Source organism: Sinohyriopsis cumingii, chromosome 8 (assembly GCF_028554795.1).
Source record: "Sinohyriopsis cumingii isolate HCF-2022 chromosome 8, ASM2855479v2, whole genome shotgun sequence".
Lineage (NCBI taxonomy): Eukaryota > Metazoa > Mollusca > Bivalvia > Unionida > Unionidae > Sinohyriopsis > Sinohyriopsis cumingii.
In genome coordinates, this window is record NC_142968.1 from 47,421,382 (window position 1) to 47,445,520 (window position 24,139).

Here is a 24,139-nt window from a genome sequence, read left to right on the forward strand (position 1 = left end):
AATCACCACCGGAATTTAATATAAAGAAGATCGTCAGAGGATATTTGAAGATCCAATGCATGCCATTAATAACAGACCTGGTAACCGGTTCGAAATCATGTTGAAAACACCAACCGACCCAAGTGATTACAATAGGAATAAAATATGGTTTAAGAGGATATACAGGGAGATTAGTGGAAACAACAATCCTCCGGTGTCGCGTGGACATCCTTTCCATGCTTGATTACTGATTTTACCAGGGAAAATGCTGAAGAAGGTGAGAATGTATGTGAAGAATTGTTGGCAAAAGCAGAGGTGGATAGAAAACGCGCAAAACGAAGAAAATGTGTCAATGGTCCATACGAACCTGAACCGGCAAATGAAAAACTTTACAAGCAAAACCAATTGTGGGAGAAGTCTTGTTGGGCTGTGTGACCTATAAGAGATAAATCAACTCGTGGATCGGAAACATAAATTGGGTCGGTCCACGCCGATAGAAGCGTGCCAGAAGTCATCAAAGAGAACGCATCGATTTGTAAGCGATTGTTTATCAATATCATTGAACCGGGAACGTTTGTCAATACATTAAGTCGTTGAAGACATTGATGACGTCTATAACACCGATGATGAGTTCCGATCCACTTCCTATTTTACACAAAATCACTATGACAATGTTGCGTATTGCTGAAAATACATCTCCCTGCGTTACGTCGATGATTACAATCTCGTCAACGAAACTAAAATGTTCCGTGAATTTCTCTACACCAATTGTCGCAAGTGTATCCCGCATACCCAAAATTGCACTACCGTCGTTGCGTGTGCATAACAGATGGTCTAATATTCGATTACTTTCGTTACATTACCTTTGTTATATTGTCAGTAGACGATGGCTGAGCCCAGAGTGTTATTAAACTTCCAGCTGGCCCGAACGACATTATATTAATCTATGCAAAATCAGACGGAGAATTTCAATGGTGAACGGCAAAAATTCCATGATCAACATACGTTTTCATGAGCACACGCGCACCTGTACCATCACAATCGAATCTCCTAAGTATACAGTTCATTAAACAGTCGTCGCTAAGAACAGTTCTCAGTTAGTTAGGAAAGACTTCTAAAGACAGCTGATTTAAACGTATATGCTATAAATGATAGAATTTCTATGATCATTTAAAGTTTATCGCGGTACACGTTTTTAATATCACCATCATTACACAGATTAATCTAACATGCCACGTTATTATTAAATATGTTATTTCCTTTTGAATGCAAAGTGAAAATTTTAAAGAATATAAATAAATTGTTGGGTATTGCGAATGAAATCGCAAAATAAACCTAGAAGTACGAACGCAAATCCTAATAATAAAGATTCTGAATAAACGTAAGTAGAAATTCAAACCCAATGCCAAAGGTGTTGATGTGCCTGTGGATGGCTTTCAAAGTGTCGTTATACAAATAATCTTTTGCTGAAATACTGTAACATAATTCCGTGTAATTCACTATACATCCCAGTGAATGTCTCTGTCCAAGAATATTATTTTTTAATAAGCACTCCATATTTTCAGATAAAATAATCACTGAATTCAATAATTGATGAAGTAAATTCACAAATGGGCTAAGGGACACAACAATAATACAAATTCATTCTGCTACATTTTAAAACACGAATGACAATATTACATACTCCTCTGCTTGACCTCAGGTCGTATTTAGCATTTTGAAACAACAACAAAACAAACAACTAATATCTAATGGCAAATAACCTTCTATAAAGTTCCTAATGTTTACAAAACAAACTGGCAGTTATTAATAGAATGCCTGTTGCCAGTGGCGTCACTCGGGTTGGTATCACCCAGTGCGGTAGCTCATGGTGTCACCCCCATGGTCCTCCTTCCGTAACAGACCATACAGAATCCTGAGTAATGTCATTTTGGTGTCACCCTCTCTGATGGTGTCACCCGGTGCAGTCCGCACCCCTGCATCCCCCTAGCGACGCCATTGCTGTGCCTGCTAGTCATGTATTTAACTATGATCGGTTATCCGCTTATGAAATCCGACAAGACCGAGCAGTGTGTGCTCTGTAAAATTTGCAATTTTTCATTTTGGTGTCACCCCTCTGAGATGGTGTCACCCGGTGCGGTCCGCACCCCCCGCACGCCCCCCCCCCCGCCCCACCCCACCCCCGTCCGCCCCCCCCCCGCCCCCCAGCGACGCCACTGCCTGTTGCTAAAATTGTAATATATAACCTGGCCTATGTCAAGTACACCAGGTAAATTGTACGAGAACACCAATAACCTATACCTTTACCCAAATAAATATATTGACTTCTATTAATAATGATCCTGGTATTAAACCCATACACATATAAATATTTTAGCTATTTAACAGTTGTTTACAGAATACAATTTTTAAAAAGTCAATAATTCAGGTCAAGTAAAAAAATAACCTTGATTTTGGAGAAGGTTAACTCCAACATACAATGTTATATTACAATTGTATATAATGAAATGCTGTATCTCTTGCTCGTTAAGAATTATGTATTTACGGAACTTGGAAATATGTAGCATTTAATGTGCGTACAAAATCTTACAAAAGCATGTAAGCAACATACACTTGAAACAAATTACAAGTGTGCGCTGAAAATCTATTCGTTTTTGCATCATCATTAGATGAAGCAACATTCAAGCACTTGTAGACGAAACCTTACTCTCTAAAATTTAATTTAGGAAATATAGTGCCTTTGATTTTTTTTCATGTAACTATTCTGTTGTCTCTAATACACAGACACAGACAGACAGACGGACAGATATATATATATATATATATATATATATATATATATATATATATATATATATATATATATATATATATATATATATATATATAATTACTTCCTCATCCCCATTATTGTCAACGTGAACATATAATTGCTTTCTGTAATGTTCAACCGTTAGCTGATGTTTCTCCAACCATAACTGATACAGTCTATACATAATACACTGTACTAAAGTTGCCTTTGTTTATTTAAACATTATGACTCAAGAGGTCTTTCGTTGTGTTTCAATTATATTATTAAAATCTAATACACGATCATATAGTATATGTGAGGTTCGTTTCCGTTCTAAAGATTAGCCGCATATTCTGTTTTTGCGTCAGGTTAATAAGCGAAATTTTGTTTATTTGCCTCTAATGCAGTGAAAAGTAAACCTTTAGGCCAAAGTCTATTTTTTATAAGCACGTTTGCTGTCTCCAACGAAATTACCCATTTTCATAACTGTCATTCGGTACAAAGAAAAAGATTTCATCAAGTTCAACAGCATAGTCCAATTTCTTTTAATAGTTTTGCACTGTTAGACGTTTTTGCAACAGGTTGCCTCCATTCAGTCAATTCATACAACGTGCAATAGGGCCCACGTCGTCGGTTCGTCCTGTGTCTTTGGAGGATTGGATCCTTGCAGTTGCGTGTAAGAGAAGCCGATGGTTGCCACTGTGATCCAACATACTATTTTTGTTTCAGTTTCACCTGGACTGATGGTCAGAAGGGCCCATTCTGATCAATGTACTAGTCGCGCAAAGCTTCAGAGATTATGTTAAAGACATTCACTTCCAATGAACCACTTACTTTTCAAAGGTCACATTTGTGATCAGAGCAACAACCTGTGCTTTAAATCTTACAAAGAAAATAGCCTATCAGGGCCCTGTGTAGCCCTAACTTGAGAAACGCAATTAATAACTAGGAATATGTTCCTTTTGGTGGTTCCGTGGTGGATGCGTAGTATAGTCGATGGCATATTAATATTAGTTCTAGGGGACAAACAAAGCCCATAAAAACGATGACATCGACTCGGATGAGTCATTTAATACAATGCTGAGCACCAAAAGCTTACGAACCTTTCAACGTTTCTGATACGTAACGTACATCAGTTCTTGGCTGAGAGTTAAGAAGTGTCAAAAAAAAATAGTTCAAGTTTAGCTACTAATAGAAAATAGCAGCAAAGCTTACTCAGCTAATTTTCGCCTAAAGCCATTCATATAAATACACATTAAATTATTTCCACACAGGTCACTCAGCTTGTCAAGTTATTTGGATGGCTGCAGGGAAGCTAAGATGTTCGAAAATCACGTCCTAAGAACGTCTACTAAGACTGCGCCACTTTGCCTACATCGAGCAAAGCATTACTTGTGTAAACAATATATGTGTATTTTGTTTGCAGGAACTTGTTCTGGTAAAAATGCAGACGTCAACAGTGTAGACAGCTCTATCATAGTCAGATTACTTTAGATAGGTTTGGTAATTTGGTTTTCTTCTTTATATGACTAACTAGTATTAATTATCATCAGTTATCGCTAAGTTCGAGAAGGAGAGATCTTTTTCAATTATTTATATTTCTTTTCATCTGTATATATGGTATCAGGTTTTCGTTCCACAATATTTTCCATCTGCTTACCAAAAACCAACTTATTCATCAATATGATAAAATAAAAGTATTTTTCAAAGTCATTTGACGCCATTTAAGTCAAACGTAGACGCAATTGTTCTTCAAAGAATGCAGTTATATGCACTTATTAAAATGTTTGGCTGAAATGAATACAAAAACCGTACATTGCTTCATACATATTTTTCAACGTAGAGAGTAGCTTAGGTACAGTATACAGGTTGCTTTTTGATAGTCGATGAAAAGGTATTGAAGTTCTGTCAAATCATCTACATTACTTAAAGAGTTTTCAAGGTACAAGAAGATAACCCGTAGTCTCGCAGGTGGTTACAAATATTCAAGTCTACTTCAAGTATGTATCAAATATAATTATAATCGGATTTGTTTAACAAGATTTATTTACCTATTTCAGGGACGGATTGAGGATGTCCAAGGTTTCGACCCACCCCCCAGCTTAAAAAAACCGTACGCACACAAAGGCACGGTCACTGGTCAATTTAATTTGACCAGTTTTATTCTTGCGCTTGTTTGTTGGCTATTATACGCACTTTGAGCAAATAGACACAAAGACTTTCCTTTGGTGCCCTTTCGAGGTAAGAACAAGGCACTTTTGAAATTTAGGAAACCACCAACCTTCCAAAACTTAAACTGTTCAGACCCTACTATTTCGCTGCTTAAAATAAATCACCGGCATATCTTACAAGTAGCCATGATTTAAGCATTGACGCGTAATACTCTCCATCTTTAATTTTTCCCACCTTATATCTGCGTGATAATCACGATTATACTTTTTTGTGTAAACCTGTATTATGAACACTATACTAGTAAGCGGAATCTAACTTGAATGTTTCGTACAAATGTTTCTCATTTCCTCGCACACAGTAAACATCATCAGCCTAGCATAGCATGCTGAACGTGGAAATCTTCAACCACATTATCAACGTATTGGTAGCCATCCTTAGACATACGCCAGTTCAAACATGACTAGTACATCTTTTCTTAAGGTGGAATAGTAACATTGAACTCGCGAAACAATAAGAGCATTCAATGGAAACTGTGCATTCATATCGATCGCTAATTTTCAGGTTCTACCTTTTTCAGCAACTCCATCAGCTACAAACTTCTAGCAAAAATAACGTGTTTCTTTCGTTGTTAGATGTGATATTTATTACCCCATGGTGGTGATCGCGTCTTACTAACTTCTTTATTTTCAGAAAACTGTCATAAGTCCTTGAATTGTTGAAGCTATTCTACCCAGAAAAGTTGTAAACTCAAAGTTATATTACTCTTACTGCATGAAGATTATAGAGCTTGCTTTTCTCTTTCGTATTTGATGCACTAGTTTTGTTATATCACTCAGTTCGCAGTAAACTACTTGTATGTAATCTGTTCATCTGTGAATTAATTTGAGGTAAAAAGAAAATAAAATAAAAGGGAATGTGTTTAAGTGATTTGACTACAACTTTCTGTTACAGCATATAGACAAAAGATAGAACAAATCAATTCAAGAACTGGAGATTAACCTTGTAAAAAAAAAAACATGTTTGGTCACATCATAAATGCGATCTTAGAACAGCTGGGTACACCCTGCCTGAAATTTTTGTTAACAATTCGTCAGATTCAAAATTCGATGTGCCTGTATCACATCTCAGAATTCTGTAACAAATTAAAAGATGTAAGTTGATGTTGATTTAACTGAGCTTACTGTCAGAGATGTTTGAATTAGGGAATGTAAGGTTTACCCTAGAGCAGGAAATAACGTTGGTTAATTTTTTCCATGCCTCTATAGGGAGGATAATGATTTGAGATGCACTGAATTAATAAAGCATAATATACCCACAGTAGATCACAACCCTATCATAGTACATCATCGTTGGGTTCTACCTAATGATACCTAATCATATCGACCAAGTAAATCAGCATATCACAACCCTATCAAAGTACCTCATCGCTGGGTTCTACCTAATCATATCGACCAAGTAAACCAGCATATCAACGAACTCTTAAGACAAAATGTCATTTTTGGAAGAGCACAAATCCCTATGGTGCCCCAGTCATTGGGGTACACAAGGAAGACAGCATATACAGATTGTGTTTGAACTCCTAACCAACACAAAAAACAATTAAGGATGTATAACCCTTACCTCAAGCAGATACAAATTTAGAAGTCTAGATGGACGAAAGTACTCACAAAACAGCCATTAAAGTCTGAATAGGTAGACTAGCTCATGTCAATCGACCTTTGCAACAGTTGCCCAACTTTTCTGACATTTGTCTGTTTAATTTTTGTTGTTGTTATAGGGTTTAACGCCATTTTTCAGCACAAGATAGGCTATACATGGTGGCCAGTATTATTGGTGGAAGAAGAACCGGGGAAAACCCCGGGAAGAACCACCGACCCACGAGAATGATCGAAGCTTCTGGCAAGCTTTTTCACATACCCACATTGGGACACTATGACGTGTAACTTGTATAAGCTCAAATTCGTCATCACAAAACCCTGAAGAACATATCCTGAGGATGGAATTCGTGTTTAGTCGTTTCAAGAGCAAACTTCACAAAACAAACTAAACAAATTTCATTTTTTCAAGGCAGATGTTAAACATTTTGGATTTGTATCTTAAGATAACATAGCGTATGGAATTCGCTTGCTCGCAGGATTGTTATCGATGTTTATTCTGTCTAAATATATTTTATAAACAAATAATCCAAACTGTGTTTTACTTTCATTTTTTCTTCATTCTTGTTGTTAATGATGTTTTCCTACTAAAGGGTTCTCTCAAGGTAGGTCCCTACAAACGAGCAACATAATTCGGAGGGAACAAATTCAGTATTGTTGAACCACGACCGTGATATTGCGCCACCTCCCTGTACATGTAACCCTTTAATCGCAATATTATAATATACTGCACCCAAACCTGAAATAAGTTATATACATTACAATCTTAATCTCATTAGGAAAGTTTTCAAACGAAAGAAGTCTTTAGTTTATAACTATGAATAAATAAAACATTGCAGATATAATATTTTCAAATCAAGCAATGACAGTTATGTGATACAAGTAGAGATGGAAAATTTACAGTTATGAAAATCTTCGACTTCTTCCAAATGTCAAAGTACACAAGCTAATATACTTATTTACCTTTGACCAGGCGATTTAAATAAACATTCATGTTCAACTAACATACCAATGAACATATATTCCCAAGGATGAGTGAAATTCAGTCAAATACATTCGTCATAATTAGGAAAATGTTACAAGAAGCAGAATGACGTGAAGATAATGTGAATTCCGACGTTTCCAAGGTACGACATACATCGTCAAACATTAGGATCGCTTTTACATGAAGAGAATGTATCTTGACTCATTAATACAAAGTGTCCAGTTTGCTATGAAATATTTGATGGATAATCTATTTCTGAATCATCTTTTAAATATTTATTTGGAAGACGCTTTGTGGAACAAAAAAGCAGTGCTAAGGAAAGTGAAAAAACTGGTTTTGTCAGCTCGGAGTATCCCATGATGGACGGACTTCAGTTTAAGCCAGATATGTATGTATCGGCGTGATGGATTTGTATGGCATACAAGCTTGTTAGAATAGGGCGTGACCTGTATTTAGTTCAGATAAATCGAATCATGTTTTTATAACTTTGACGTCTCTGTTGATAATATAATAGGTTGTGTATACTGTAGTACTGGGCTATATGCAAGGTGCTGCCCCCTTTGGATTCCCGCATCGATAATGTTTTGAAAAATGAATATGAAGTTATTTGCAACTGGTCTAGCTTGGATACAATGATTGATAACAATTTTTGTTTTCGAAGTAGATAATACATTTCGATTATGCGAAGAACGACACAAATGAACACTCACATGAAACAATAGGGAATTTAGTTTTTTCACCATTACTTCGCCGAAATTCAAAATTAAAATGAATTGATATAAAAGTAAAGTTTTGATCCAATTATCATCTGGATCGCAAGAATCTAGGGAAGGGATTTTGAGTTAGGTGATAGAAACCCACTCGGAAGAACAACCCTATAGATAACACCAGGTATTTAAATACCCCATCTAAAATTTAATCTAAATAAATTTTTGATCTAAATTCTATCTTAAAGTAAAACAAACAACATATCTGTGGGGGTAACACTTACACATAAAACACCTTTTATTTATTTTATTTGATACGTAAGGGGGCGGGGCATCTGTCTGGTGCCTCCACCCCCACCCCCCTACCCCCCAAAAAAGTAAAAGATAATACATTTCGAAGTAGATAATACATTTGTCCGCGGAGCTGGTTATTTGGGACGTCGATTTCTAAACAAGGATAATAATAATGTGTTGCTATATCATTGTAGTTCTGCATATCAGTAGTGAAGGGGGGCACTATACGTACAATGGGAATTAGCATTAAAAACACCCTTGGGGCACTATACGTACAATGGAAATTTAACATGGAGAAAAATCGTGGGGCACTTTACGTACAATGTGAATTTAACATGGCAATAAATCGTGGGGCACTTTACGTACAAGGGGAATTTAACATGGGAATAGAGTTTGGGCTTGTTTAGGGACAAGGGGAATTTAACATGGGATTTTTTTTAAAAAAAATTTTTAAAAAAAGGGGTAGGCAATTCAAAAGACTATCTCTTTTCGAGAAAATATGGCTGGCCCTGAAAAGGGCCTTTGGGTTTTCTTCTTCTTCTTCTAATTTCTTCTTTTCCTCCACCAAGTTCTTATTTTATCTCCTACACTCTTCTTCTCTTTCTTTTTTTTCTTCTCCTCCTCTTCTTTCTTCTTCTCTTCCTCCTCTTCTTTCTTCCTCTTTTCATTTTCTTCTTCTTTTTCAATTTTTTCATTCCATTCTCTCATCCTTATCCTTTCCTCTTCATCCTCCTTTTCCTCCTTTATTTCTTTTAACAGATCACTGATGATTACCTTCATTTTTCGTAAATTGTTTATCTCCATCTTCACTCTATGGGGACTATATGAGTAGTGATCCTCGTTTAGGTTAACCAACATTTGCTCAAACATTCCTAAATTGTCCATGACGTTTTGCAATTTTTCCATTTTGTTAAGGTGGTTTGAAGCCATCTTCTTTTTTATTCTTTGCAGAATGGTTTGAACCACGAATACTGTGGGTTCTTATACAAAAAGCGCGGACGTGATGGAAAACATCCCCTAAAACATAAAATTGATCTTACCTAGATCATAACCTAACAACGTGCGGAAGTGAAGGAAAACATCCCCACTTTTCTCATTTCATATAATCAAACCCAAACTATACTCTCCACATACTCTAAGAAACAATAAAGAAACCCATAATCTACTATTCACACCAACCTACTTCATCATTTACAAACACAAACTCACAAACACATACACTTCCACTATTAATAAAGAGTTAGTGTTTATTTTCACACTACTCTACCTACACACATTGGCAAATCTATAGTTATTTCTTTTCTAGAGTATTGGGTAGCCCTGAAAAGGGCTGTTTTGTTTGGAACTTCATGGGCACCTGGTTAATGGTGGCACCTTCCAGGCCTGGCGCCACATACACATCTTATCCCCCAGTTACTTTTTACCTTTTGGGGGGAGAGAGCAGAGGCAGGATATGTCGCTTCAGAATCCCAATTTTCACTCTCTGGGATTTTGAAATTTCTTCTCTCCTTTTCCTCCTCCTCTTCTTTGTTTCTTCTTTCCTCTTTATATCTTCTTTCTTTGTTTCTTCTTTCCTCTTTATATCTTCTTTCTTCTTCTTCTTCTTTGTTTCTTCTTTCCTCCTCTCTTATCCTTCCCTCCTCGACAATGGCTTCCGCGGCCAGTTCATTTAATATGCGCCTGGCATATTCCAGATGCACATGAAGCTCCAACAGTTTCTCAAGTCTCGTGTTCATTTTTGGTGTTGATCAATCAACAAGGGTAGCTGGACTGCCGAACGAGTTTCAATTTATAGTGAAAGCGCGGACGTGATGGAAAACATCCCCCTAATAACATGAAATTGATCTTACCTAGATCATGACCAAAAAAACAACAACAACGCGCGGACCTAAAAGAAACACTCACTCACTTTTTTATGCTACCCATCACTATTGTAAAATTTTTTATAAATCACTTTAATAGACTATCCACATAAGCAAAGCAATCCAATCTAATCCCAAATATACACCTCAAACACTAAGATAAGATATCATTTTAATCTACTATCCACACCAACTTACTTTTAGCTCTTACTAACACACAAACACACAAACACATACCCTCACATTTTTTTTATAAAAGAGTTAGTGTTTATTTTCACACTACTCACATTGGCAAATTAATAGTTATTTCTTTTCTAGAGTATTGGGTAGCCCTGAAAAGGGCTGTTTTTTTGTTTTGCTATGGCATTCTTTTTTTAGTTTCTAAGAATGCGATGTCCTCTGAGGATAGACTTTCTGGCAATAGGTCTGCTTCTTCGGAAAGAGAAGAAGAACTCTTTGGTGTCGATACGGCAATCGACAAAGCCTCTGTCAGGTTCAGGTTGCTGTTGCTGCTGTTGTTGTTGCTGTTGCTGCTGTTTTTGAAGTCTGTACTTCTCTGTCCATTCTTCTTTTTCCCTGTTCACTTCTTCTCTGAAGAGCTCTTCTATTAGGTCTTCAGTGATTTTTAACATTCTCACATTCTCTATTTCTTCTGGCTTCGGTATCAGACTGTGTCTGACCCTATGCAAATTCACGTAGGCTTCGTTGAGCTTAGCTAGTTTGGAGCACATCTTCTTAGGAGGATGAGTCGACAATGGATGGTTAGACTGGGAACAACCCCGGTTCTTAAAGTTAAAGCGCGGACGTGAAGGAAAACATCCCCCACACGGTTTTCGAGCCGCAACGTTCATGAGAGGGATAGTAAGAAATGAAAGAGCATCAATCCAACATTCTTATAGCTAAACAAAAGACAAAGGCATTTTTTTCAAAACACAACATTTTTTTATTTAAAAATCACTTAACACTAAACAACAACATTTTTAACAATAATCCAACACTATAACATCAAACAATTTTCTTCAAGTCATAAACTTTTTTTCTTCAAATACTAACTATTTTGAACAAGGCTGACAACGTTGTGAATGAAATTGTGATTTCCACTGTTGGAAATCATTAGGCCATTGATTGACACTACGTTTCCTAGCTTGAGACAAAAGATAAGCATAATGGTCACAAAACCATTGGTCTACTTTCACATCGTTTCTAGCAGAAGAACGAGGATCGAAATGAGTCACTAAATGTTCTAAGGAATAGCCCAGGCTGCGATGATGCAGAAAATACACACAGTACTGTCCACACACCAAGGAATCTGTGCCTTGTAATTTCACATTATTGAATCGGGTGGTCTGAGCATTTCTTCTCATAAAGTCGATGATATCGTCTTCCAAAGGGGGCAATCCGTACGAATCGAAATATTCCACACATCCTTCTTGAGGAAAGTAGACGGCTACCCAGTGGGTTCCTGGGAGATGACTGTCGTCCGTGTTGATCACGTAAGCTTGATGGTCTTTAGGTTTGCGATGAGGGAGTTCATCTTTAGCACAGACGACAGGATTCCAAGAAGACGTATACGAACTGTGGTTCAAAAGGTAATAAAGTTCCCAGGTATCCATTGTTTTGTGGTTTTTTTTCTTCTTCTTCACAGGTAATAATAAGTCGTCAATTCGATCCTGACTTTTTGCTTGAAAATGTCTGACGAATAAACGGTTATTCGTTCTGTTTCCTCACTCTGATTCAGGAGAGCTTCGATACGATGGATCTCTTGAATGGTTAATGGTGGACAAGAATGTTCACGCAAGTCTTTATACCACTGGTGCAACACGTCTTTGTCCGAGATGAGACTCCAAGCTTCGTCCAGATACTCGTCCAATTTTTCTTCTTGACTTAACATTAGACATTTATCGTGTTGAATTTGACTCGGATGATCGTTTTGACATCCATAGCAATTTTTCTTGATCAATTCTGTTATTTTGTCGACCAAGTGTTTGGCAAAACAGGAGACTAAATGGGCTTCTTGTTCTGGCCATCTCGACTTCATCATGATTACTTCTTCTTCCAGGGTCTCCTCACATTCCATGTCCAAAGTTTCTCCACTAGGTAAAGAGGGATAACAGTCTTCCATGGTTTCTAGTAATCTAGAATGACTTCTCTCAAACTGTTGATTTCTATGGTATTGTCGAATTCTGCATACAGGATGACGTTCACTGTCTTGTCCAGTGGCTTTGCAAACTGAAGTTCCACACGAATCTGACCGGATTTTATAGGGTGGAAATGTCCTTCGTCGCTGCCTTGGTCTGGAGTGAAATCGAAAGCCCACAAAGCATAGCCTCCTGCATAATCGTCGTACGTAATGCCGTGACTGGTATTGGTTCCTAACTGACCGGTGGCTTCGTACAGGGACAAGTACGATCTCAAGTAATTTTTGTTGGCAAAGTCAGGTTCGAAAGGTCGGGTACACAAGGTTTTGCCATCGCGACTGACTTCGATTTTCTTCACGTCGAAGTGTTGAAAGTTGAAAGGATTTTCTTCGAAGGTTCCGTTGAAGGCTGAATTCGAGACCATAAGAAGGATTAAACGCTTGGGTAACTGTCCTTGGAACAGATGATCTTCGATCATGGAATGATGTCCAACGGGAATGGTGAAGGTTTTCACTTCCACGCGACGTATGGGATACTTGGCGGTCGTTCTGCTCAACGTTTGACTGATGTCGTTACCTACTTTAGGTAACACTTCCACGCGTCGTACGTAGAGTTTGGCCTCTTCGATTTTGCTTTTAGGAACCTTAGCATTCTCAGCCAACAAATGGAAAGCGGTACTGCTACGATTCAGTCTCAAGCGGACATTGACTCCGTTCAGCAAATATTTCTCTTGCAACCACATGTCCAAATGCAAACGATCCATCAGTTCTAAACTCTTCTTATCTAAGATTTTGAGTTCTCTTTGCTCAAAGCCGCTATTGGTTCCATCTACAAGGTCGAACTTGCCCGCTTCGTCAGGTTCCCACAGCACACAAGCATTGAGATGGGTATCCTTGGCATCTATTCCGTACGTCAAGAGATTTTCCAGGTAGGCACGGTAAGGGTAAGTATCCATGCTGCTGCTGACCAGTTTATTATTCAAGTACAAGTCCACTCCACTAAACAAGGAATGCATGAAATTGTTGACGGGAGCTATATTCTCAGTGTCATCTACTGCACCATCATCCTTATCTAGAACTTTGACTTTCAAGTACAAGTAAGTGCTATTCAGATCGATGTAATCTTCGGGCTGTCCTTTGATTTCAAACTCGATGGGAGCTGAGGCTGTCAATGAGGAGACGGGATGAAATTCCACCCACTGAGATTCTTGCATGGTCATCATGGTGGGGGGCATGGCAAACAGATCCAGTTCCGTCTTGGAACAAGCACATGACTCTCGGTGCATCATTTTTTCTGTGTCTCAATAATCGAAAACGTCTAAGTCTCGAACGGTTCTTCTTTTCTTGGCCTTTCTCGCTTGAAGTCTGGTGAAAGGGTGTTTTCTTCGTCGTCTCTTTCTGCCTTGTCCTTGCTGAATGTCTGACTCGGTAGCGTGCAGGGCATTTATAGGTGTGTCTCGTCGGCCCAAAATGTCTTTACCCGTTTGCAGCAGGACATTTTTGCCTGCCCTCATGAAGGCTTCTTTAGGGTTTTGTTTGTCGATGATGACATTTTGGAGAAATTCTTTGCCTTGCGTCAGTGCCGCATCTTTCAAGGCGTGCAATCCGCGTGTCACCATCGGTTTCAACACCGGGGCCACCGAACGAAAGGTCGATTTTAACATGTCTCCTAAACCGTGTCCTCGCTGTCGAGCAACCCCTTGGTACACTGGATACATGACTTACTTACGAATCGTGAGAGAACCGTTTTCGAAAATGGAGTTTCACCGTGACTTTTCCTTTGGTGAATGGAATATTTTGTCCTAAATCTCCTTTTATAGTAATGTTGACCGTGTCCAAATACGACTTGCTGACGGGTAAATAGTGAGGATGGACAAATTCGCGGTGGACGTGGTAAGTGTTTCCACCTTCCTCGTCAGCGTTTGCGGCAGAATCCACTTTGAAAGGAATGACACGCAGTAACGGCACAGAGGTGTGTCCCACCACGTTGTACTCCACCACATCGGAGTACACGAACATCAAATTCAGTCCTTGGTTCAGTTCTACCGGGGTACGAAAATACTTGGCAAAAGAATCGTTGTCAGAAATGACTAGTAATTCGCCTTTTTGTTGTTCTACTTTCTTCCTCAGCTCCATGTCACCGCCCAACATGTCAAACAATTCAGGACAAAATAAGAAAGACATGATTTTGGGCCCCTCAGGAAATTTTATCAGGAAGCGACGAGCTGTTTTGTGGTACTCCAGGGTGACACTTTTTTTGACATGCTCTAAAGCTTTCAGAAACACACCATTAAACCTGGTGGCTATGGTGTTGACCAAATGTTGACCACTAAAATAATAGCCTGGGGGAATGAACAAGTGATAGGTGGTCCACTTTAGATTTGGTGTACGGGTTTTCTTGTCATATTTGCTATGGGTATCCATCCACTGTTGCATTTGCTCGTCATGAACTTCCACATCAAATTTATTTTGATTGGGAAGGACATTGAGGACTTGGGTCGGGTGAATCATTTCCACTAAAGCCACTTCCCAATGGGCTTCGTGGTCTAAGGGGATGGCTTGAGGTAATTTGGCCGTGTAACAGCACAACGTGTTATTGGGAAACACCTCCATGGAACTGTCACTGGGTAAGGTCAAGTAAAATTGGTTTTCGTGACTCATAATTCTAGAGTTCTGTGGCTGTCCGAGGGGATATTACTGGACGTCAGAGGCGTGTCTCCACCCAAAATGGGGTTCTGGTTGTGGTTGTGACTGACACTGGCACTGGACACAAGGTTCCCGGGGTTCCCGTTCGAGGAGAATTTCAGGGAGGGATTGGAAAGCAGGTAACCGATGCAACTGCTCAATAAAATGGTCCACAATTGTTTGTCTCCTTGTTGCAAACTCAAATTGGCAATGGCTGCCCCGATGACACAATACACCACGAAGATTTGGCAGAAAAAGACGATTTGCGTTTTAGGCACACGTTCTCCACACCACACCCACAAGGGTTGTTTTTGTAAATCTTGCACAGAAGAACTAGGGGAAGAAGGAGTGGTCGACGTAGCTGCGTCTGATGTGTGAAAGGGCATGATGGTCACTTCTTCTTTTTATAGTCGATGACTTGCGAAGCGTCGATCCAAGAATCGAAACTGGGTGGATATCCTTTCCAACGTACTTTGACTTCTTTGACACGTCGTTTGCCCACTTTACGGGTTCTGCGTTCGAGAATGCTTTCGATGTCGTACACGTCGTCTTCTTTTTTGGTGACACGTTGTAACTCGGGCAAATAAAACGTTCCTTTGAGTACTTCTCCGTTCATGTCTTCCAATTTATAGACGGTAGGATGACGGCCATGCACTCGTCCAGTGACGCGAAACAATTCGGTCGTCCAGTTAGGTAAGTAACCTTTGTCGAAAGTGCGTTTGGTTTTGCCAATGCGCACCCAATCTCCTACGGTCAACTCTCCACTTTTCTTGGGGACAGCCCTCGTCGGGGACGTACCAAACAGGCGCTCGAACACCAGCACTTCGTTGTCGGGAGTCACGTCTTGCGGGGCACGTCCGATGCTTCGATGGTAAGATTGGTTGTACGCTTGCACCAGGTGCGGTAAGATGTCGATGTACTTCAGAGTGTGGTGATGAGTAAAATATTTCCACATGCGTTCTTTCAAAGTGCGTTGAAAACGTTCCACGATGCTGGCTTTGGTTTCGGGATTCTCGGTGGTAAAAAAATGAATGTCACGTTTCTTTAATTCTTTTTGGAAAGCTTGGTTCAGAAATTCGGTGCCTTTGTCCGTTTGCCATCGAAGAGGGTGACGACCGCTTTGTTTCAACACTCGTTGCAGGGCTCGCACTAACTCGCTGCTGGATTTGGAAGTCAAGGGCACGACCCAGGCAAATTTGGAAAAGACGTCGATGACACAAAACAAATATTTGTAGCCGCGATTGTAGCTGGCCAAATGAGAGACATCGGCTAAATCGGCTTGCCATTGATGATCGTTGCCTTCCACTCGGGTGCGACTTCTGGCAAACTTGCGTCGAATGGGTTTGTGTAAAGTGTAGGTAGCTTGTTCTTGTAACCATCGTTGCACTTGAGGTAAACGGAGACTTTTCAGTCGCGTTTTGGCAGCACTATACAATTTTTGAACTCCTGCGTAACCTGCAGGATGCGAGGAATCGTAGTAAATGCTAGCTAAGACTTTTTCCAATTTTTTGTGTTTGTGTGTTAATAAGGCACCCACTCTTGGAAGAGGCTACTCTTTTTCTCTTGGGGTATTTTCTTGGATTGCAAGGCTTTGCGTGTGCGACCGGCAATAGGTGTCGAAGAGGAGGATGTCTGAGCAGGGGATATCGGTTCTTGTTTCACTTCTTTCTTCACTTTCTTTTTCTCTTGTGATGAAGAAGGGGTGGCCATCATCTTTTTAATCCATCCAATTCTGGAGGTAGGTGGTGTTGTTAACTTGCGTACTTTTTCTGGTGGAGTTTGAAACCCTTCTTCTTCTTCTTCTTTTCCTTTTTCTTTCTTGACCACTGGTACCGGTACTGGTACTGGTACTGGTGATGGTGCTGGACTTTTCATCAAGGTCTTAAAATCTTTCAAAGTGGGTAGAGCTGTTTCGTCTAAAGCTTTCTGGTGAAAGAGTTGCAGTCGTTGCAAGAGTTGACCGTACTTTTGCGATTTTTCTGTTTCGGACAAATCTTGGCGATCCATCAAGGACTGCAATTCGTGTTGTAACTGGGACATCTCGCTCAAATTGGGATTGGGAGGTAAATGCGGGGTGCGTTGTTCTTGCCACCGATGGTATTCCATCCATCGTTTGTAAGGCACTAAAGCTAGTTTTCGTCCTTCCATGGGGTTGTCAGGGGTCGATTCTGAGATCTTGGGACTTTCGAAGGCCTTTTTATCTTGCTCTCATCAGTCCTCCCAACATGGTTCCCAAGACTCCTTTCAGTATGGGGCCTAACAAGAGAGGCAAAATGCCTCCACGTTGAACCAACATCTTCTTTTTTTGACGAATGGGAATTTTCTTTTGAACCATTTGGCGAAGAACGTGACGATGTTTGCCTAAGCATTGTTTCTGGTGTTTGGACAAAGGGATCGTGCCTTTCAAAACGTTCAAACAACATTCGCAGACGGTATCGATGACCTCTTTGGAGGCCGTTTGAATGAGTTTTTTCGTAGGGGTGGAGAAGCTTTGGACAGGACAGATAACAGGTCCCCATGTATAGCTAAACGTGGTGGCAGTCCTTTCCTTTTCTTTCCTTGGGGTTTTCTGGAGGGTGACATTTTTGCTTGTGGGTTCCGGGACATTCACCGAACAGACACTAACATCGATGACTTAACGCACACCCTTTTATCTTTTTTTGGGGCTATCGCTTTGTCATAAAGGTGACAATGTTTTTCCCAAAATCGCCAAGGAATCCTCCCCTTTGTTGACGCCTCTTTTTCTTGGAACGACTGTGTCTTTTCTTAGGGTAATGTCGATGCTTGGCTAAGCGCTTTGTCGGATGACGCGTCTGCCTTTGTCTCTTTCTTTTGTGGCTTCTTGGAGGTGACATCTTTTACAAGTTCACTGATACCCCGACTTGGTCACAGGCTCTTTTTATACTGGAACGCGTCGCCACTGATTGTCTTTACGTTTTATCAGTTTGAGGACAGGCATGACACGTCGTGCAGGGGTACGCAACGGACTAAATCGAGCCAGTTCTTGCTTGGACAAATCCAGTAAACTTTGTAACATGCCCGATCTTTCTTGGACTTTGATTTTGGGAGAAGGTACTTTGTGAGCAGCAGCCACTGCCACTAAATTGGAGGGTCCTGCCACTGGGGAAGTTCTTTTGGGGGTCATCAACGGAGATGTTCTTGGTGTGATCAACGTCTCCAAGTACTCTTCAGTTCTGGGTGTCATCAACGGAGAAGTGGATGAACGTGAGGATGCCGGAGACGCAGTCACTGCCGTGGCAGGTCGTGGTTTGCGAGTGTAAGGTTGCGTCCTGGCCGAAGTGCCTCTCTTGCGACTAGTTTTCTTCTGTGGACTTTTCTTTTTCTGGGGACTTTTTCTCTGTTTCTTTTTCTGGGGGCTTCTTTTCTTTTTCCGGGGTGGTGTCTGGTAAGAGGAGGGTCCTGCCACTGGAGAAGTTATTCTTCTTGGGGACCTGGTCTTTTTCTTTTTCTTCTTGGGGCTTCGTTGGACTTTTGTCTTGGGGATAACTTTGGGGGCATTAGGATCCCATCTTAAGAGTGAGCGAATGATGACCCCTCCTAGAGTACCGCTCCCTCCAGGTTTCAAAATGATTTGTTTTTTGGTTTGAGTGTCGATGCGGGGATCGGCCAGTTGGACCAAAGCGACTTTGTTTCGATCGAAAAAGCGTTGGGTTTGATGAGGAATCTGAATGATTCCTTGGAGTAATTGACGTGCCGTCACCGTGAACCATCGTAAGACTTCTTTGAGACTAGCTTCTAAGACACGAGCTCGTGTTTGTGGATCTTTTTCTCGACTGATGCCATACAAGGCACGAATCAATTTGACGGGAAGATGCGACTGAAGGGACGTCATGTTCGCACTGAGAGTGAGACAGACGAAAAAGGGTCTGAGGTTTTTATAGATTTTTTGATGGGGAGTGAAATGAAGTCGAGGACGGAGACGTGTACAGGACAGGCCCTCCGTCTTGGCACCAGTGGTGAAACAAGTGGGTACGAAATCGCAAATCCTCAGGAGTCGTAGGTTTCAAATCAACGAGTAAATAGGCGTGTGGCGTTTGAGTGGCATCGTCGTACGCCTGAGTCAGCCAAGGCGTTCCTAACTGTTTGGCTAAGACTTGCACTTGCGATTTATCTCGAGGGCTTTTAAACAAGACCACGTAATGCGCATTGAGACTGATGGTGCGATGGGCTTTACTTTGTTGAAACAAATTTTGGGTGATGTAAATGACACTGGCATTACGGTGATGCCCTTTGCGCGTGAACCACAGTTTAATTTCTTCTTCGTCTTCTCCTAACATGTCGTCGAAAATGACCAAATGGGTTTGACGGGTGTCAGAGACGATGCCGTCGTCTTCTTTAGGAATGCCTTCCACAAACACGATGGAATCGCCTTGACTTTCTCGCAAGAGGCTGTACGCCGATTGCCACTCTTTGTAACACCACACGATCCGTTGAGGGGGCCGATCGATCAAATGATGTTTATGTTCGATCAAACGTTTGACGAATTCGGTTTTGCCTGAACCGCTAGGTCCAGCAATGAGCATGTTAAAGGGATGGCGAAGATACAAAGCCTCCCAACTGGCACGATCTAAGTGTTCGTCGATGACTTTGACAGTAGAGGAAGAGGGAGCAGAGACAGTAGAGGCAGCCATGGTGTGAGAAATGTCACTTGTGACACGAAAAAACAAACAAGACAAGAGTTTATATACTTTTTCAGAACACGTTTATTGAATGTTTCAAATATGAACACGAAAGACAAAAATACATACAACCCAAATAGTGATGTACAGGAATATAAAACACAGCAAAGCGATCAAAGTGGAATATAAACAAGTGTCTTTACAACATGTTTTGGTTAACCAAGATGTCCTAGGGACAGTGTGTAATGTTCTTACAGTCTCTACATGAGGTATTGTCACACAAGTGTCCTCCCGGAATGACCTTTCAGGAATGTCCATGACAGTCCTGTCCTGAAGCGAGTGGTTGTTCTCGGTGACGGGTTCTTCTGGCACCGTCACTAACACAGGTTGAAAAGTAACTTTTTTCCTTGAACAACTCTTGTGCATACTGGGCCACTTCTTGGGTCCAAGCCTCAAAACCCCCCTTTTTCCAGTCACGAACATCTGTCCAATGAGGGTGTAAGTCACAAGCTACACACACATCGTCATACACGTCTTGGGTAGCTAAAAGTTGACGAATCTTTTTTTCCTGTTGAGGTCGAGAAGTATCCAGATGAAAACGCAAGGCTTTGAGCAAAAGGAGTTTTTCGTGACCATTTAAGGCCATGGAGGTGGTAAGTACTGATCGTAAAGAGTCCACAAAGAATCGGCTGGTAAACGAAATCCCAGAAAACAAGTCACTAAGACACACACCACTTGTCGTCCCAAATTGAATGGATACAGTTCTTGCAATAATCGATGGTAATGATCCACGGTTTGAATATGGTCATTGAGTTCCTTCCACGGAATCTGTTGGATGACATACGACATAAGTCGTGGCATAGCTGCCTGTTTTTATAGTCTCTTTGTTTCGAAAAGAATACACGTACTTTCTAGCCAGTGATCTTCGTTTTCCAGTGGGTAATGTAAATCTTGCATACTGTAACCGAAACGTCAGAGTTCGATTAGAAGTTTCCTCTTCCGCTAAGTAGATTCCACGTAAAATATGTTGGTAATCCTTTACCTCGTCTTCCTCAATGGGTTGCTCTAGGTGAATCTCGAAGTAACCAAAATGATCAACACGTGAATCATCGGGGGCCTGGAAGTATTGAACAAGGTCTGACCACTGAAACAATTTCTGACGAATCAGTTCTCTTATACCCTTCAGGTACCAGTGGTTAAAGATCTGGTGACGTAACGGATGCAATTGTTCTTTACGTTTCACTTGTATTTTGACCAGCTCTCGGTAAATGCGTTCTCTCAACTCCACAGGCAAAGCACGAATGTTCTCTTGTAAAGTATCCATGAATAGGTCATACTAAATTCTCTTTGGTCTGACACAAGAAATGTACTCTTTGCACAAACATGGTTTTACTTCAGTGTCGAATTTAAATCGTTGAGTCACTAATCTACACATTACAATTCGTTCAGAAGTTTCCTCTTTCACCAAGTTGACATTGCGTTCAAGATGTTGGTAATTCGTTAACTCTTCCTCTGGAATTCGATGCAGTACGTTTACAATGATGTAGGTAGAATCGTCCATAACAAACCAATCCTTTTGAAAACTAGAGGATCGTTGATCAATGTCTGTCCGATGGAACACTTTCAATTGAATCAATCCTTGTATAGCCTTCAGGTACCAGTGGTTCAAACACCGGTGACGTAACGGATGCAATTGTTCTTTACGTTTCACTTGTATTTTGACCAGTTCTCGATAAATGCGTTCTCTCAACTCCACGGGCAAAGCACAAATGTTCTCTTGTAAAGTATCCATGAATAGATTATTATGGTAAGAAGTTACTTCAATGTCTCGGTCCCACTAAGGGTAAGTAATGACAATTCGGTGACCATCGAGCATGTTCTACGTAGGCCGAATCTTGCGGTTCCCAGTGGTGAAGTGTCACATCGCAACTGAAGCACCTGACTTTATCTCCTTCGCCCAAGTAGAAAAATCCGGCTCTGGCTAATTCTTCGGGGGTCGGTCCTCCCAGATACTTTGGCCATTTTCCTTTGAACGATTGAAGACGATTTTCAAAGTCGCAGTATTCCGACAAACGCACAGGAAAAGAATATTCGTTTTTCACAGGTTCGTTTCGATGAGGGTTGAGTGACATGGGTAGGAGTTTGCTCAAGGCTGGATGACATCCGTAGGGGGGTAGACGTGAAGGTGAACATTCCCCTTTAAAACGAAACCCAGTAAAATGTCCAAGAGGACGAGCGGCATCACTTTCGCATCCGACAGGTTTGACACGCACAGCATCACTTTCCATGATAGGGGTAGGGGCACTAAAGTTCCCATGATGCTTTACGGCATCGCTCAGGTCACAACGTACAGCATCGTATCCATCGCAAGGCTCACAATCGCACTCGTCTGCAAACTCCGTTACGCAATTACAATGGTAACCGCATGGACAATCGCAGTTTCCTTCCGGACATTTTCCGTCGCAATGCATGGATCTTATCCATCCAGTATTAGTCACACCAGAGGAAGATACAACTTTTTTACAATCCCCAAACTGGAACGATGTCTCTTTCAAAGTATTCATCTTGTTCGCTCGATCTTGGTAGTCCCAATGAACTATCGATCTTGCCTAGGGTTCCTTTTTTATATACAGACCAATACCGACGTGACCGTACGGTAAGGTGAAATGATTGGGAAGTCGCACTCGCTTCTGGTACACGATTTGATAGACTTTTTCCAAGGGTCGACTGACGATGTGGTGAGTGGGTAAACGTACAATCTTGTTCGGTTGGTGAGTGGTCACTTTAAAGTTTCCATCCTCTCCCGATTGCAAGGCTTCTTTCAATACCCCAAAGTTGACCACTCGACTGGTACGATAATTCAGAGTCAGTCCTTTCACTTTGCACGTCGTGTGCACTTCACCTTGTTTGTCCCGGTATTCGTAGCCGTAATTTTTGGGACCGCCACTGACGAAACTTAGAATCTTGTCGTCGGGATGCTCGTCTGTCCAGGCTCCTAAACGGTCTCCTTCGATGTTAGGGTGATGTTGAATCGGGTGATGGATGTAAATGCAGCTGTCCGTGTCAAAGTACAGGACGCGTTCCCCTAACAGTTCTAAAGCTTCGTACAATTTTAAGCGAGCATGAGCTGTCACGTAAGCCGCAATGATGACATTTCCAAAAGGGTCGTCTTGTACAAAGTCCAGATCTTCTTCGTAATTGACCAAGATCAAATTCTCTCGAACGACGTCCACGTGTTTCATGTATTTGGTTTTGTCGTGAATCATCTGGAAGTAGCGGTAAGGTTCTGTCAAATATTCCGTCTTGGGTAAACACGGTCGTTGTGCCATTTTACCCCACAAGCAATTTAACATCACTTTGGCAAACGATCGCCTGCCTTCGTTTTTCTCGATGTGGTCTAAAGTGATGCCTTCTTGTTCCCGGTATTTCTCTTTGAATTGTATTTGGTCTTCGGGAGTGTGACACCAGGAAGGATAGCCGCTGGCTTCTTGCTTCAGTTTCAAAAAGGCATCCACGTAGTCGGCGAAAATGCCTTTCTGACTGGGGTCACCCTTGTGGTATTGTTGTGTCTTGGGAAAGTGGCAAATTTCGTACACTTCTAACAGTTGGTATCCCATGTCCAAAGCTTTGAACAATTCTACGCTGACCCAGGTTCCCGTCAAGGCCCGTTCTTCCTGGCTGTGCTGACAAGGTTGATCTTGGTTGCACGTTTCGGCACAAGTACGGCACAAGGGAAACATCAGTTTGCCTTGACAATGGTGAGGTAAGACGGGATGGTAGAGGTTCGTGGGAGGCAAAACTTTACACTTGATCAAGCCTTCGTATTGTCGAATATTTTTCAGGTCGATGTGTTCCGTTAGCAATTGTGGGTGCCCTACGGGAAAGCGACAATATTTGCACACGTAGGGATACAGCGAACACACGTCCAAGTATTTGATTTCTTCTCCTATCTCTTCCTCGGCTTGGTACAGCAAACAGGTGGCATTGGTCCTTCCTCCGTACAAACTATCCCTCGGGTTCAGCGGGTCCATGAACAGGTAACTTTCCACGAGGCGTTTAAACTCGGGATCGGTTTTCAAACGGTGATCGTACTCGTGTTCCCACATTTCCACCACTTGGTATCCTTGCTGTTCTAACTTTAGGCGTCGCTGACAAGTGTCCTGGTACAAGTCTTCCATGGTTCGTTGCAAAAACTGATTTTTAGTGCCACGGTCAGGGTAACAGACGGGACA